The sequence below is a fragment of the Panthera leo genome, chromosome C1, assembly GCF_018350215.1.
Source record: "Panthera leo isolate Ple1 chromosome C1, P.leo_Ple1_pat1.1, whole genome shotgun sequence".
In the NCBI taxonomy this organism is placed as follows: Eukaryota; Metazoa; Chordata; class Mammalia; order Carnivora; family Felidae; genus Panthera; species Panthera leo.
The window spans coordinates 193557435-193574099 of NC_056686.1; the positions used below are offsets into that span (position 1 = coordinate 193557435).

The following is a 16665-nucleotide window of genomic DNA, read 5'->3' on the forward strand; positions in this document are numbered from 1 at the left end:
AGCCAGTGAGTTTAAGGTTAGCCTTCCGAAATGCTGCTTAGGATTTCAGCTTCAAGCATCTCAGTGTTTCACTTATCTGACAAAGTCTATCAAAACAGGAAAAATAATCAAATGGTATTTATACTAGAATGTATTTCAAAGGTTAATGAAAAGTGTATCCTGGCCTAATAATCTAAGGAAGATTTTATCTTGACTTTGTTGCTTAATGAAACATTAGTTCTTACATCACTTGAGAAAACCACGTTGGTATTAATTTCTTCCTGAGATTTTAAGTCTGCATGAATTCATCATTCTAACTTCAGTGCTAGGGGTACAACATAACTTGCATATAAATATGTCAACAGCCAGACATGTATTATATGCAGACTAAGTGCATTGTATGTACATCCTATTTATCTGGGTAATAAACTGGTAAAAGCTGATTTTGTCTATAGCTGAACAATTGTCTATCTTGGCTTTCTCACTAGATAATCTAGTCAGCTTATTTTGTGATGCCAATGTACACTCTATTCTCTATTATATATAGGCCCCTGAATATAGTGGTTAAGTAAATTAACTTTGTCAGGTGTTGCCAGCAATGATTCTCAGGATTTCACACCCAACTCTAATAGATTCTGGAACGTGGCTTAACCAAACCTGATAGAAATAATGGAGTAGAGAACAGAGGCAGAACTGCAGTTGAGTACATTTCAATTTGGTAAAAAAGCTGAATATACTGAATAAAATATATGTTTAGTAGGTGTTTCTAGTAAATTGAAGGTTGCCATTGGTGAAATACCACTTCTCAAGGGCCCACAAAAGCCTTTGTGCTTGAAATTGTCTTTCCCCAGAGTTGGAGACCTTAACACCAATTCTCAGGGTCCATAAGGAGTTGGTGTATGGTTGAAAAGTCTTGTCAACCACCTCCTAGCTATGTGATGCTGGGTAGGGCACTTAAAGTCTGTTGGCCTCAGTTTTCTCATCTTTAAGTAGAGATAACAATAGTTACCTGTCATAGAGAGTAATCGTGAGGACTAAGTGAATTAATATGTATGAAGTACTTGGAACATTGTGTGGCACAAAATAAATGCTGCATAAATGTTTGCTAATATTATTTTAGGGATTTGTAGCCAGTATGTGTAAGATATCAAATACTAAGACTGTGTCAAATAATATTCTTAACAAAAACCGTTAAAGTATTTTAATCTTTTGATATGGAATAAAATGATCACTTCTAGCTGCACTGTGTTAATTTAAAATGACTATTCAATTTTATGTGCCTAGTGGAATAGGCCACAAGTTGCTTTTAAAAAATAAATCCCAGATGGCATTTATCTCATTTTCATAAAATAAAGTCTAGAAAGAAGCACAGCCATTTTAATTTTATAACAAACAAAAAAACCACAAAAGTCAGGATGATGGGTAAATGGGACATTATTTTTATGACTAAAATTGTTATGACTGAGTAACCTCAATTTTCTAGTAATGATCTCATCTTTTGGCCAATAATTTCCCAATTCTGTTGGAATTAAATTAGTTTTTAAGTGTTTAGGGCTGTAATTTCACTTTCATTCATATATAACTATTGAGTTAATATTTGGGAAGACTATAAAAGACAGGATATTAGTTTTTTAATATTGTTTTTGGTATTCCTCAAATGATGAACATGTTCTTTGATAACAGGTGTGAGCAAATGTTTTTGGTAAAGAGACAGATAGTAAACATTTGGGTCATATGTAAATACATGAAAGGCCATACAATTTCTGTCACAGCTTCTCGACTGTGGCATTGAAGCATGAAAGCAGTCATAGACAGCAAAGAAATGAATGAACATGGCTGGATGCCAATAACACTATTTGGAAAAACAGGCAACAGGACAGATGCAGTCCATGGACCACAGTTCGCTGATCCTTGTTCTATGGAATTCTTTCTTGCTTTTAAAAAGGTTTACTAGGGTCCAAGAGACATGCATACATATATAATATGTACTTGCACATTATACACACACATGGACATGTACTTCAAAATCATGAAGATGTAGTGTAAAACATATGCACATGAAGGAATTTAAGGAAAATAGGGAATTTAAAGAGGAAACAAAGCATGATATTTTATTCAGCATTCATTAATTAAGTACATGAGGACCCTTTCTCTCTGAACAAGGTCCAGAGCTCCTCTACCATTCTCTTTTTGCTCGAAAATCAACCTACAACATTTGATATGCTTTTAATCAAAGTTACTCTTAAAAATTTTTAAGTAGTCTTAAGTTATTGTGTATAGAACTCTGTATAATAATGTTATATATATATATATATATATATATATATATATATATATATATATATATATTCCAAATTTGAAAAACACTGAGCTGAAATAGAGGGGGAAAAAACTGTTCAGACATGTGGGCAGTGAAAACTTTTTTCCCCTAAGATAACTGTCAAGTTATTTGAGAGATGGGAGAATTCTATTGTGTTTCTTCTTGCCTGCAGAATTTTATTTTTTTTAATGTTAAGACTTTCTAACTTTAATATGCAGTAATAGACTTATTTGCTGCTGCATATGGAACATGGCCCAGTCAATGTTTGTTACTTTTGAATCAAACCCTGTCTGCTCATATCTCTATACACATTGTTCTCTGAAGGGTGATAGAGAAGAAATGAGCCACCACTTCTTATCTTTCCAAGTTCATTTCCATTTCCTACTGGGTCTCAAAGAAGAGTTAATAGCTATCACACTTTGAGTCTTAGGGCCCTTTACTTGTAGAATGACATCTTCCTTGAGCGTATATAATGGGATCCATCCACTCTACCAGGTGTGAAATCACACAGGCCCTGGTGATAACACATAGAGATGGATAGATTTAGATACCTGTTGTAAAACAGCAAGATTTCAAAGCGATTTCTGCCCTTGTTGTATGTAAACACAAATCACTTATGTGTTGAGAATGGCTTAATGAGGTACAAAACCTAGTGCCTTCTAGTAATTGGGTTTATTTTCACATACCACTCCAGTAAGAAGTGTCCTGTATTGTTCTAGTGAAATTTCTAAGCAGAATTACTAATCCAGTATGACTTTTAGGATTATGAATGTCAAAGTAAGTTTCATACTGTATAGGGAAAATTTAATTAGTTGTTAAAAAATTCCTCTCCGTCCTGTGCTGGAGGGAATCAGTGCAGCTGGGCTAGAGGCCCAGTCCTTTAAAGATATAATTAACAATTTACTAGGATGAATATATTCTCTTGTGAGAGAATAGTTGCCTGCTATTTATCAGCTAAAAAAATTCAAACAATTAAAAATTTTATTTTTCCTTGGATATAATACTTAGGAAACTTCACTAGAGTGAAGCTAAAAAGTGAGGAAAAAGTGTGCATCTGTTAACATTTTCATTTCTCTGTTCCAAACAAATGAAAGGGCACTTAGCTGGTTGTAAATGCTCAGTGTATGACCGTAAAAGAAACCATCATTAAATCCATCTTGCAGCCTCCTAGTTACCCAACAGATCAAGAGAAAGCCACAAGTTGATCTACACGATGTAATAGATTTTTATATGGATCATAGATTATATTAATAATTTCCTAAATTCTTTTTTTTTACAGAAAGAAGCCAGAACATATTATTAACCCTTTGAGAATACAACATAACGAATTTTACCATTTTACTACTTCCTTGAGTAGGTAAGACCCTATCCTCTCTACAATAAAAGACTTATCCACAGTTTTGAAAAATAACTTGTTGTCAACCACATTTTTAAATGTTTATTTTTGAGAGAGAGAGAGAGAGAGAGAGAGAGAGACAGACAGACAGAGTGCCAGTGGGGGAGGGGCAGAGAGAGAGAGACACACACACAGAATCCGAAGCAGGCTCTGAGTTGTCAGCACAGAGCCTGACACGGGGCTCAAACTCATGAAGAGTGAGATCATGACCTGAGCCAAAGTCGGAGGCTTAACCAACTGAGCCACCTAGGTGCCCATGTCAGCCACATTAAAAAAAAGAAAAAAAAAAAAAAACAACTTTACTAAATAAATATCAATTTGTTTTGATAAGGGAGAAATACACATGAATTCTACAGCTAATAGATTTAGGTTTATTAAATTAGCACTTCAAAATGTTTTGAATGATTTAATAGTAAAAGAGTCGAAAAGATCTTTTTCTAAAATGAGGACCGAACTAAGCCTGTTTCTCGTGCTATGGGTAAAAACACCAGTGGTATTTTCTCAACACTTAGTATGTGCCAGATGTGACCTGTATGACTTACTTCATATAACTAACCCCTGTGTTCCTTACAACAACTCTGTGAGTAGATGCAGGGATCATCCCCATTATACAGACTCAGGGTTTGACGCAGAGGGAGAGGAGGCAAGTAGATGTAAGGACTTCACTCAGGTTTTATATATATGTCTGGGAAGAGCAGGCACTGGTAGAACGCCAGCCCCAGCTAGTGTTGTGAGAATAATTTCATGTTGTGGTGTAAATGCCTAGCCATCAGATTCTCCTATGTTTTGAATTGGTTCTATCCAAATTTCAAGAAGAAAAAAAAATGCGTTTACTGAAAGAGTCATGGCAGACAACATTTACTTTATATTTGCACTTGTTAGTTTATAATAGTTGCATGAGTAAAAAAAAGAATATATAAACTTTAGCTCAGTTTACAAGCAGAAAGAATTTTTCTTTTGTTTTACACCTTTCTTTAAACTCAAAATTCCTATGTTAAAGCAGAATAATATGATAGAAAGAATACAAATGAATGACTTTTTATTCTAGGAAATGGAGAATGTATTTTACTGTAACTAGTTACCCAATCTTAAATTGGTCACAACAATGTATGCTTTACTGTTTTCATGAATTCTTCATCACTTTATTTTTAATCAAGAAACTTTACAAAATTTTCAAATCAAAATACAGAAAACATTATAACAATTACCTAAGTATCAGCCACATGGATTAAACAAGTGCTAATATTCAACTTTGTTCAGATCTTTTCTGATGAAATAAATCGTCACAGAGAGAACAAACGCGAACCTTGCTCCTTTTCCTTTTTTTCTGTAAGGTGTCATAATCCCAAAGATGATATATCCTTCCTATATGTGTTCTAAAACTTAAATGGTGTGTGTGAAACAATATGCCATATAATTATTTACATTTTAAAAGTTTACATAAATGGCATCATACTGTAGACTTCTTTTGCCTTCATCCAACATTATGTTTAGAGATTCAGCCATATTGAAACATGAAGATCTGGTTGACTCATTTTGTCATAAAGTTGACTTGTTGTAATGTTTCAATCTTGTGGTATTTCGTATTATAAATTACTGCTTCCAAATAACTTTTAACATTTTGAAGATTTAATGCCAAGATGGTTTAAGCATGGCTTTCAAGGTATCTTTGGCATTTGTATATAAGAATCCAAAGTTCCTAATATGTGATACTATGCTAATTCTATTTATATTTTAGGTTTTTTTCCTAGTAGAAAATCATCCCTTTTACTGACTGTAAGAATCTTGCTAATTAATAGACTCATGTTTTGGTTGTTTTTTAATGTTTTTGCCATAATATAATAATTGAAATGTTTTATTTACCCATGGATGAAATACCAGCTATTCCCAAATACAATGTAAATATTGCCTCCAAAATTTAAAAGATATTTAAAAACTCTCTCATTTGGCCTACATTAATTGCTTATATTTACTTCAAAAATCATGAGGGAAACTAAAAAAAAAGGGACTTTTTCTCTAATTTTCTCTAACATTACAGTTAATTCTAGCATTTGTTTAAGGTAAAAGAGATATCAATATGCATTAGTAAGATTTATAGACATAGAAGCTTTCATAACTTAATTTCTGGAGGGAGTAGATGAGTACCCTGGCTGTGTTGGGGAAGTAAGTAGAGATGAACTAACCTTTTCTGGGTGTATATGAGTAAATGCAAGACTGTGTATGCACCCAGATCAGAAGTGCAATGCAAATCTGCAGATGGGGAAATTGAAGTCCATATATGTCAGGCAACTTAATCAAGATCATACAGTGATTGCAGAGCTAGATTCAAATTCATTTTTCTCAGACTCTAAAACTATACTGTCTACCAGAAAAAGAAAACCTACCTAACCTATTTGACACAGAAATAGCAGTTTCCTTTATTTCACTAATATTTATTGGGATCTTTTTATATGACTTGAAGACACTGATGTTAGAAAGGCAAGAAAGCCACAAGATCTACCCAGAGAGACAAAACAGGCTATTTAGGAGTGGCAAAGTTTCCTTCGGTAATACCATAAAAGTGACTATTTCATTAGATATCTCTATTTTGCTATGCTATGTTAATATCGTTTACCAGGTAAATTACCTTCCTGGTCACCTAACCATGCCAATGAGATTAAATTGAATGAGATAATAAGAGTAAAAATGCTTTGTAAATGACATAATCTTTATAATCAATTGCCATTATTACTAAATATAAATTTAGAATAAAGTATTTCAAACATAATACATGTAATTCAGACATAATACATGTAATTCAGATTCAGAATACATAATACATGTAATTCAGATGCCATGTAGAGCTTGGTATCTGTCTCTGAAGTTTAATAAGGGTCTTACTACTTCACGTAATAGCATCTCTTTGACACAAAAGCCCCATGTAAAGATTACAGTGTAATAAACAACCCTGACGATTGGTTTATTTTCAGCCTTTACTACCTATTAGAAGCATCTTGTTTAACTCCGTTAAGCTTCACAGCAGATAATAACAGTACCAAGCTGGTGTCCATCCAGAATGTGGTCATTTCTCCTTCTCTCTACTTGTACCATTGGAATCCACTCTCTCTCATCTTGACCACTGCAATAGCCTCCTGTGCTCAATCTTGCTCTCCTATAGTCTGTTCTTCACATAATGTGATTTTTATAAATCTTAATTGATATGACTTTTTTGTTCAAAATCCACCAGTGGCTGCCCAAATCCACCAATAGTCAGAATAAAGCCCACGCTCCTCCTGTGGCCAGCAAAGTGCTATATGAACTGGCATCTTCTACCTCTATGGCATCATCTCAACCTCCTTTTCCCCCACCAAGGGGACTGTGTGACATTCTGAGTTGTGTCTAGAACAGTGTCTCTATCTTGGTGGATTTTCACTTGCTAAGGGGACTGAAGAGGTATGTAAAGGATACTGTGGAATACACACTATGTCTTTAATACACACATCAGTGATGGTTGTTGCCCTTTTCAGGATTCTTTCAGTTTGTTTTAATTGAGGCACTTGCTTCTGGGATGCTGGGGAGCTTTTGTGCATGATTTTGATGCACAACTTTATAACATTATGATAAAACTTTACTGATAAATAATCTTGAATCTTAATTTACAGTCCTAAAACCACAGAGAGAAATTAAACACAGATCAGCTGGGTAGATATGAGAAATCCATTTTAAGAGCAGAAAATATTTATTTTATAATTACATGCCATCCTTTAAATAAAAATACTAAGACTTGGTACAACATGACATTGCTTAGATTTTGCTTTATCTTTAGAATAGATGGGTATCTTTTCATCACTCATAGATGGGTGAATTTTAGCCCTTAAAACAATTTTCTGTAAAACAGGCTGACTTTTTTTCTTTTACTTTTACAATATTCCTTAGGAACAGCACTTGATGCGTATTTACATTGCTGAGAACATCTGGCAAGAGAAAGACAAACAATAGGACCACAATGTCCCCAACAGTTAGGGAAAAGAGAAAGAAAACCTGGTATTTTCACTATCCTCTCTGAAAATAAGTACCTTGTCTTACACTGGTTACTATCTTATCAGCACTCAGCTTTGGCCCATGGCTCTCTATGTGAATAATTTTAAAGGCAGATTAAACATTCTAAAAATATAAACTCAATTGGTAAATTAGGATATCAGATATCTCCTTTATGAAAGCCTCTTCTAATCTGTACTATCAGCTTGCAGTTATACACAGACCCCAAATTGTTCTGGCTCTTACTGAGCAAGAACCTATTCCAGGGGTGAGGTTTTGAAGAAAGATGTCTTATGGTTAACTAGAGACAGAAAAAGGGAGAATTGCCCACATACTCTGGCAGGAGTTAAAATAACAATAACAGTCCTCCTACTTAACAGGCTGAGTCATAAGCACATTCTACTGATTTCTCAGCAATTCCGAGCAGATTGTTTGGGCTGCAATTCTGTAGGCAGAGGTGGGCACCACCTGCTGCAAAAGGCTCGGGTTCTTGTCAGGGCGATGCTGTCAGCAAGTCTTGCCTTTTAACAGTTTGGCCAAATGGAGGTAGGAAAACACAACGATTTGGTGCCGATGAGCACTTTTTCTAATGCATAGAATATACGAATGATTATTATGCATTGAGTTCTTTTGCTGGCCATGAGTATAACTGACTTAAAGATGGAGGCTTGGGGCGCCTGTCGGTTGGCTCAGTCGGTTAAGTGTCCAACTTTGGCTCGGGTCATGATCTCGCGGTCCGTGGGTTTGAGCCTCACATCGGGCTCCGTGCTGACAGCTCAGAGCCTGGATTCTGCTTTGGATTCTGTGTCTCCTCTCTCTCTGCACCTCCCCCGCTCTCACTCTGTCTGTCTCTCTCTCAAAAATAAATAAACACTATTATTATTATTTTTAAAGAAGGAGGCTTACCGTGGGAGGTCTTAAAAATCAACTCTTGTTGGATGTTTGCCTTCAGAAAATTCTTGACCAGTTGCAGGGCCCTTGTCTTAGTCAATTCGGGAAAGGAATGAAAGCCAATGGAAATCTACATTTTTGCTTAAAGAAAGTGGGAAAATTATGTGGTTACTGAAGTACTTCATAATCCAAGGATTGGATACTCTTGCTCCCTCAGTTCAGCCTCCAGTGCCTTTACCCGGACCTTTCAGTGACCTTCAGAGTTGCCCTTTTCCTGACTCTTTTACAACCCGACTCTCCTGCATGCAGGCACCACATGATTTTTTTTTCTTGTGCATCAGATCGTTTCTTTTTCCTACTTAAAATTTTCCTATAATATAAAGTATCAAACTCAGTAAACACTCTTCAAAACTGGGCTCCCAGGGGCCATTTCTGGAGAATCTCTAATCCGTCTGTCTACTCAGCTGCCTTTCCTTCATTCCAACCATGGCAGACAACTTGTTGCTTCTTCTCCAACTTAATTAATTCTCTTTGTAAGCCATGTTTTTCTCACGTTACACTTGTCTTTGTTATTTCTGCAACTCCTGCCTAAATACCTAGATTCCCCTTGTCTGCCTTAGAAAAGCTATGTGTTTTCAATCCATATGTCATAGCATTAGGATGGCTAATTGCACACACAAATAGATCCAGAAATGTATTATCACATTATTTCTTGCTCACTTAACAGTCCTGCATGAGTGTTTGGATTGGGAGCTTATCTGTCTTTTTTACAGATTTGTGGGATTCCTTTCAGACAAAGGGATCTTTCCATTCATGGCTTTACTTTGTCATTGTCTCCATCCAGCTGCTAGAGGGGCAAAGACCAGGGAGGAGCACATAGGCGTTGTATATGAGCCAAACTTCCATTGGCTAGAGCTGAATTATATGACTACACCTAACTATGAGGATGGTTAGGAAATACATTCCTGCTATGTGCTCCAGAAAAAGAAGAAAAAGATTCTGATAAACTGTTGGCTGACTCTGTGATACCAAAGGAAAAATCTGTCTCCAGTATAAATATATTTGAACATTTGGATGAAACAACTCAAACCCTGGTGAAAAGAGATGCCAATCATACCATGGGAACAAAACTATGAATCATTATTTCAGTAACATGTTAAAACAGTAAATGTATTTAATACATCAGCTAATCGATGCTAATTTTTAAAATAGTACACAAATAAGATATTTTTAAAAACCTTCTTTATAGAAATAAGCATTGTGTCCAAGAAAATAATGGCTAAGAATAGCATAGTGCCTAATACCTTTAGTTTTTTAATAACTTCTTGCTAAGTGAATCAATTGATTAATTAATAGATGAAGAAAGCTTAATTGAGGGGCAAAATGAATATTTGTACTTTGACAAATTTCTAAAATTCATTATAAAAAGACATGACTGAAGTGGTCAAAACCCATTTTGAACTGAAGAAGGATGTGTCCTTTTAAAGAAAAATAACGAGTAAAGATAAAATATTGAGGGGAAAAACCCGGTTTGTACTTTTGCAAAAAATTTTTTCAAGAACTTTTATGTTTTGATGAACTCACAAATAATCATAACAGACTTCACAGTATATTTTGTGTTTGTCCCATGTATTTATTTGTAGTAAATATTGCTATTTGTATGAAGGGTAGCAGTCCATCTATTTTTTATGAATGGAATATCATGTCACAGTGTTGTAGAAAAGCCATTCCGTCAGCTAAATATTCCATAAAATCAACTTATCTGCTAAATAATTCTGTCATGGAGTTTCAGTTTCCTGTGACTGTGGAATGCTTGGGTGAGTGACTATATTGCATTACAGAAATGTATGATCACTGGTTTTTCCTGGAAGGTTAAAATTCCTTTACCCTTTGAGAATAGGTAGCAATTTAATAAAGTTCTCATGGCATCAGAGAAAAACTGCCTTTTCTACAAGCACAGAAGGAAGGGAAGTCTGATGCTTTAGCCTGTGTGGGAAGAATGGGAGGTGATGAACAAAAATCCAACATGGCTGATCCTGGAATCCTGGAGGCTGATTCCTTCCATATCTCTGTCAGATCCTTCTTCCTGAGAAGTAGAATGATTTACTTAAACCTTCTAATTTCTTGTGATTAATTTTTTTTTTTTTTTACTCTCCACCCCTGCACTTTTTTTTTTTTTTAAATGAATGTCAAGGACTCCAGTTGTACGATGTGCTCAGTAATTACTACAGGAAGCAGTTTGATTGTGACACAGTTGTAGTCTCTGTGAGAGAAATTTAGAATTCACTAAAGCAATACTTTAGTGAGGGGGTGCCGAAGCTTGAATCATTTAAAACCACTGTGATCAGAACTCTAGGAAAAATACGGTAGTAATCAATGCCAAATAAAGAGCAAAGGACCAAAACAATCAAATAGACGTTTTTCTAAGGCAGACTGCTGTGGTTGGGAAGCAGTGTGCACACCTTTTTGTTTTTAGTTTTCATTTTCTAGCATATGTTTCTTTTCAAAGTTGGTCTTGTTTTTGAAACCTAAGAAATCTAAAGGAAACTTTGTTTTAAAAAAGGTGTTTAAAGACCACCCGCCACAGCATTTGTGTTTCCTCTGAGTTCATCTCATCAGAGATGCTTCTCTGACTATCCTATCAAAAAAAAATGACTTCTTCTTGCCTTGCTATCTTCTTCTCATTTTTGATTTTATATTAAATATAGTAAATGATAAACTTAGTAATTTAATATTAAAAGGAAGTTCATATTCTCATATGAAATATTACAGTTTACATTTTAATTAGGGCGTTGGTTACTGTATGATCACCTCATTAAAATGTCACTTTCATTAGGATAGGAAGTTTGTACGACCTGGGGCATTTTGAGACACCTTCCTGTGTCTCAGTCTAAATGTCTTATATCTTCCCCCATCTCCAGTCCCACTGCTATCTTCATTCAAACTCAATGTTGCTCTCTCATTGATTATTACATTATTGGCCCTCTATCTACTTTTCCTATTTCTGATCATAACCTGCAACTCTTTCTCTGGCTCATCTCATCAGCATATATCCAAAGTTTCTCAGTGATAGGCTGTTAAAGATGATACAAGTTATACTGCACAGCCTGACAAGCAGAGTACTTTATCATCTAGATGCTTGCCTCTCTTGGCAGCATCTTCTGCTACACTGGTTCCTGGCATTCCAAAACATCCCTTGACGTTTTCTAGCACATTTCCAGTTCTCTTGCTGCATGTCTTTGTATTGCCATTTTTGTATATAGAATTGTGCCCCTGTCCACCATGAATACCCTTCAACACTGAAAGCAAGTTTGTCATTCTGAAGTCTCCCATGACTTTCTGATTTCTTGGGAACTTCCATTGACTCATTTAATACCTCTCTTAAAGCATTTGTCATATTGTTACTTAAATATGTTTTAAAGTGTTAGTTTCTCTCAGTAGCTCCTGAAGGCCAAAAGTGAGTCTTGACAGTATTTTCATAACCTCAGCATCTAGAACCATGCCTGTGACAGAATAGGTATTTAATAAATATTGTTAAATATCACCATCAGAGGAGAAAATTTTCTGATCTCATATTTCTCTCTTTTACTGCCTATGCTTAAGGCACCTGCCTCACTTTTTATTTTCTTGTAGATAAGGATGAGTGAGGTAGTCTCTGTCTTATGTGTAAATTATTCCTGAAAAGACTTTTATTCTTTCTAAGAAATGTTGGTTTTCTTTACATTTCAGGTCTATGGTTCCTCAAAGGAGATGTGACTATGTATTGTAATTTATATTATCCTGAGCTTACCAAGAAAATATTTATGTTTACTGAAATGTTTGTTTTCTTTTGTCTCAATGATTAAAACTCCAGACATGGAATATAGTTTTAGTTAAAATATTTAATTCTAATTTATTTTTTAAGTTAAAGAGAGAACAAGGTGGAAAAGATGAAATTAAATCTTGATGCTTAGAAATTCTCAACCAAAATTTTCCCTGGAAATATAGATCCCAGGTCAAGGTAAAGAACAGTTGTTTATAGCCATTTTCTTGGGAAAAACAAAACAAAACAGTTATCTAGAGCATTCTTATATCACTGAGTTTCTTGATTCCATCTTGAGTTCACATGTTTTACATAGCTTAACTCTGAAATTCCTAACTTAACTTTGGAGAGTTTTCTCTCCTCTATTTACCTCCTATTTTAGCTATAATAAAATATTTCGAAAAAGTCAAAGAAGCAAAGTCTTTTGATCGCACACTTTGTTGGGTAAAGATACTGCTTTTTCCATCTATTTCTGTCAAACCTTTTTCAATAGGACCAGTTCTAAGTGTAGACGAGGAGTCTACTAGTACTTGGTTTGGCCAAATGGAGATCTATGAGCCATGTTCTGAAAGTCCCATACCCATGTCCTCTAATCTGATGCTATATCCTGACATCTCTCTTTTCTAATAGTACATCACTTTTTTTTTTAAATGTTCATTTATTTATTTTGGAGAGAGAGACAGAGAGCACGAGTGAGGGAGGGCAGAGAGAGAGAGGGAGAGAGAATCGGAAGCAGGCTCATACTGAAAGAGCAGAGCCTGATGCAAGGCTCGAACTCAACAAACATGAGATTATGACCTGAGCCGAAGTCGGAAGCTAACCAACTGAGCCACCCAGGTGCCCCAGTACATCACTTCTTTATAGGCTTTCAGAAATAGTAAGAAGAACATTTTTCATTTTAATTATCAATGTTAAGGATTTTGAGGAACCTCAGGTCAATTTGTGATTTTTTTTCCCTTTGTTTTGAAAGCCTTTCTTTGAAAGGCTCTATCTATAGCCTTTAAAAAGAACACCATGTGGAAATACTATGCTCTCCCATTGTTGAGAAGCCATTTCTTAGTCTATATATTTATTTCTGGTGCCCAAGTTCTTCAGTGTGGAATTGAAAAGAATTTCAAAAAAATGTTTTAGAGATTCACAGTAGAGACAGGAGGATTTTCCGGATTGTTCTATTCACTGCTTTGAAAAAAAATATTAAGGTGGATTCTTGGATTTTTTAGGTTAAAAATCCAAAAATCACAGAGTGCCAAACAAAAGCTCAGACAGTATCTACCTAAATGATGCAGATTTACAGTGGTCATGCTTTTCTGGTTTCAGTTCATCTGGAAACCAAGGAAGGTGAGGAGCAGTCCACAGTGACCCTGTCTTTTTCAGAGATATTACCACCAGTAACACCTCTAACCTGTGCAGAGACTTTTCAGCAGCCCTATCTGACCCCTTTTCTGCCCTTCTCCTGTTGCCATTAAAAAAGCATAAAGTTCCTATCCTTTATTAATTCAGTGGTTATGATGAAGTGCTAAAAATGTATTGGGTTTAAATTAAAAGTAAGCACTTCACAATGAATATATTTAAAAAATTAATATGCTTCCTCAAATTTTTTGTGACTTTCCTATACATGTATTTCATTTTAAAATTAATTTAACATTTCTTACATTCCAAATCATGTTTTTATTTGCTCTTGGCCAGTGTTAAGTCTGTTATTTGCCTGACTTGCCCATGGTAAGTCTACTCTTACATCAAAATATTTTACCTATGAGCCTACCATCTAATATTGCCACATCTGTGCCTACACTAAGACTTTCACACATAAGACTGGAATATATTATAGAAAAATTTACCATTGTGGCTATTTGTTTACTTGAATTTTTTTTCCAGTCTAGTTTTTTACCTTCTCATAAACATAGAAAAATTACATACATTTCAGTCCTGGAGGATCTAGCAAATTAATGTCCTATCATATCACTCCAGAAGTCTGGCAGAATACAAATAACAAGCCATGAAAATTGACTTGATTTCTCGAATTCACTCCAGGGCACACGAAGATATGTCTGCTCAGAGAGATACGTCAAGCAGTATATGAAGACAATTGAATCAGACCTGAGTTATGAGGGAAGTCCAAATGATAAGGCCCAACTCAGCTGATGGAGTGAGCAAGGCTACTTTCTACTTAGAATTCCCCTGAGTCACCATTACAGCCAGCTGTGCCACAGCACAACGTAGCACACAGACTGCCCTAAATCCAAAGAAAAAAAAATAAAGAAAGGAGAAATTGATCTACTGTATATGACTCATACTTTACTCTTATATGACTCATATTTTACTTTTCTCTAGAAGACAATTAGAACTAGATTTGGGGTTCTCCGTGGATGTAAAAGTTTGGTGTATTTAAAAATGCATGTAATACAAATATTTTGCATTCTTCCTTTTTTCTTTTTAAATACGTATGACTCAAAAGGCTTATATTCATTTAGCACCTGCTTTGTCCTCTTTCATTGCATTTACTGTGATATATTGTACCCTACATTTTTCAAACGTATCTGCTTTCCTCTATATAGTGTGCGCTGTTTATGGTCAGAATCTGTATCTTAACCACATCATAAGATGTGATCATCCATTTTCACTCTTCCTATAAAGACTCCCCTCCTTTCTTTGGCTAGTTCCTACTTGTTCTTTAAACTCAGGTCAGGGGTTACTTCCTCCTGGGAGTACTGGTTGACTTCCCAGTGTGGTAGGAGCTGTTCATGTGCCTCTATGACTTCCTGACTTATCTGCGTGTACCATGCTGTATTTTTGTTATTGGTTTGTGTGTGAGACCCTTTAGCAAAAGGGCTACATATTTTTCTTATATCCCCAACGTATCTTTTCCCTATTGCCTGATACATGAAGCCTTTCCATTAATGTTTTAGAGACAGTTTTCAAACAATTATTTGTTTAATGAATTAAGATTTGTAATCTTAGAATTGGAAGGCATTTTGGCAGTCATATAAGCCATTGCTCCATCAGTCAAAACCACAATTGATCCTATAACATTCATCACAGGGTGGACATTTGGCTTTTGCTTAAATACATCCACTGTCAAGGAGTGCATTAAGTTCAAAGAAATATATATAACGGATGCTATGACATTATATGGTAAGTCCATGTACTTACTGTATTTGGAAAAAGATTTTAAAACATGTTAGAGACAGCATCACATGGCTTGCAACTGTGGAAGGAGAATTGTTCACCAAAAGATAAAGGAACTGAGAAGATCAGATAAAGTACAAGGAAACAGAATAAATGGAATCTTGCTTATAATTCCCCAGGTCTTCATTCTTCCTTCTGTCTTAAATAGCTAATAGCAGTTTCCTTTCATGGAAAACCGTAAGTCATTAATTTTTGAATATATGGTTCTACACATCCTTCACTTCCAATTCTCCATTCTTCTTTTATTTTCTTTTCATGACTGTCATTTCCTTCTCCAGCTTTTTGGCTTTTGTTTGGTTGGTTTTTGTTTTTAATTCTAGTATCTTATTTTGTGGTATATAACACAGCCTTCAAGTTTACCCAAGTCATGGCTCTATTCCCATCTCCTATAAAGAAATCTCTGAAGCATCTTTTCCTCAAGTAATGATTGTTGTTTTTAGATCATAACCACTTGAACATCCAGCCAGTGCCTTTCCTATTATGGATCTTAGGTGTCCAGAACTAAAGGATCTTCACTTGGTGGTGGTGCAAGTAAATACTTGTGACCTAATTTTTCCTTGGGGATGTCTGCAATTCCATAGAATATTCTTTAAATTGATACCCAAAAGAGATTTATATTTACAATGTTTTGTTATATGACACTGGACGAAGTCTGATACATCTAAAATCAGATTTCAACTGAAAAAAGTTTAAAACAAAATCATTAATTGTCCCAAATCCAAATTACAATTTCCCTGATGCTCAAATTTATGCTTATTTAAAGAAAACTTTAGTGCAATTATTATGATTGAATTTCTCCTTGTTTGGAAAAGAAAAATATTGATGTAAGGGTCAAAATGTATTTGTTGAATGCTTCAGTAGTTTGTTTCATGTTTATGAAATTAATACTCAGGTTTAGTGTCATATGTAAGTTTACAAACCTAGTAAGTGGGAGAGCCAGGATTCAGGCCTAATTTTCTGGTTGTAAATCTATTATTTATTCTACCATATCTTAGTACCTAAGTGCTGGTCCTTAATAAATATCATCAGTAGAAGCTAAAGCTTGAGAGCATTTTATAATATTTATTTCTGAAA

General features: G+C 35.1%; 1 protein-coding gene across 14 annotated transcripts in view; it reads left to right on the forward strand.

Moving 5' to 3' along the window:
• MAP2 (microtubule associated protein 2) overlaps positions 1-16665 on the forward strand; it is a 280480-nt gene that overhangs the window by 176381 nt on the left and 87434 nt on the right. For all 14 annotated transcript variants that reach the window (XR_006205678.1, XM_042949985.1, XM_042949984.1 and 11 more), the window contains exon 4: positions 3579-3656. The gene's annotated coding sequence lies outside the window, so the exon portion shown is untranslated. The remainder of the gene's footprint in view (positions 1-3578; positions 3657-16665) is intronic.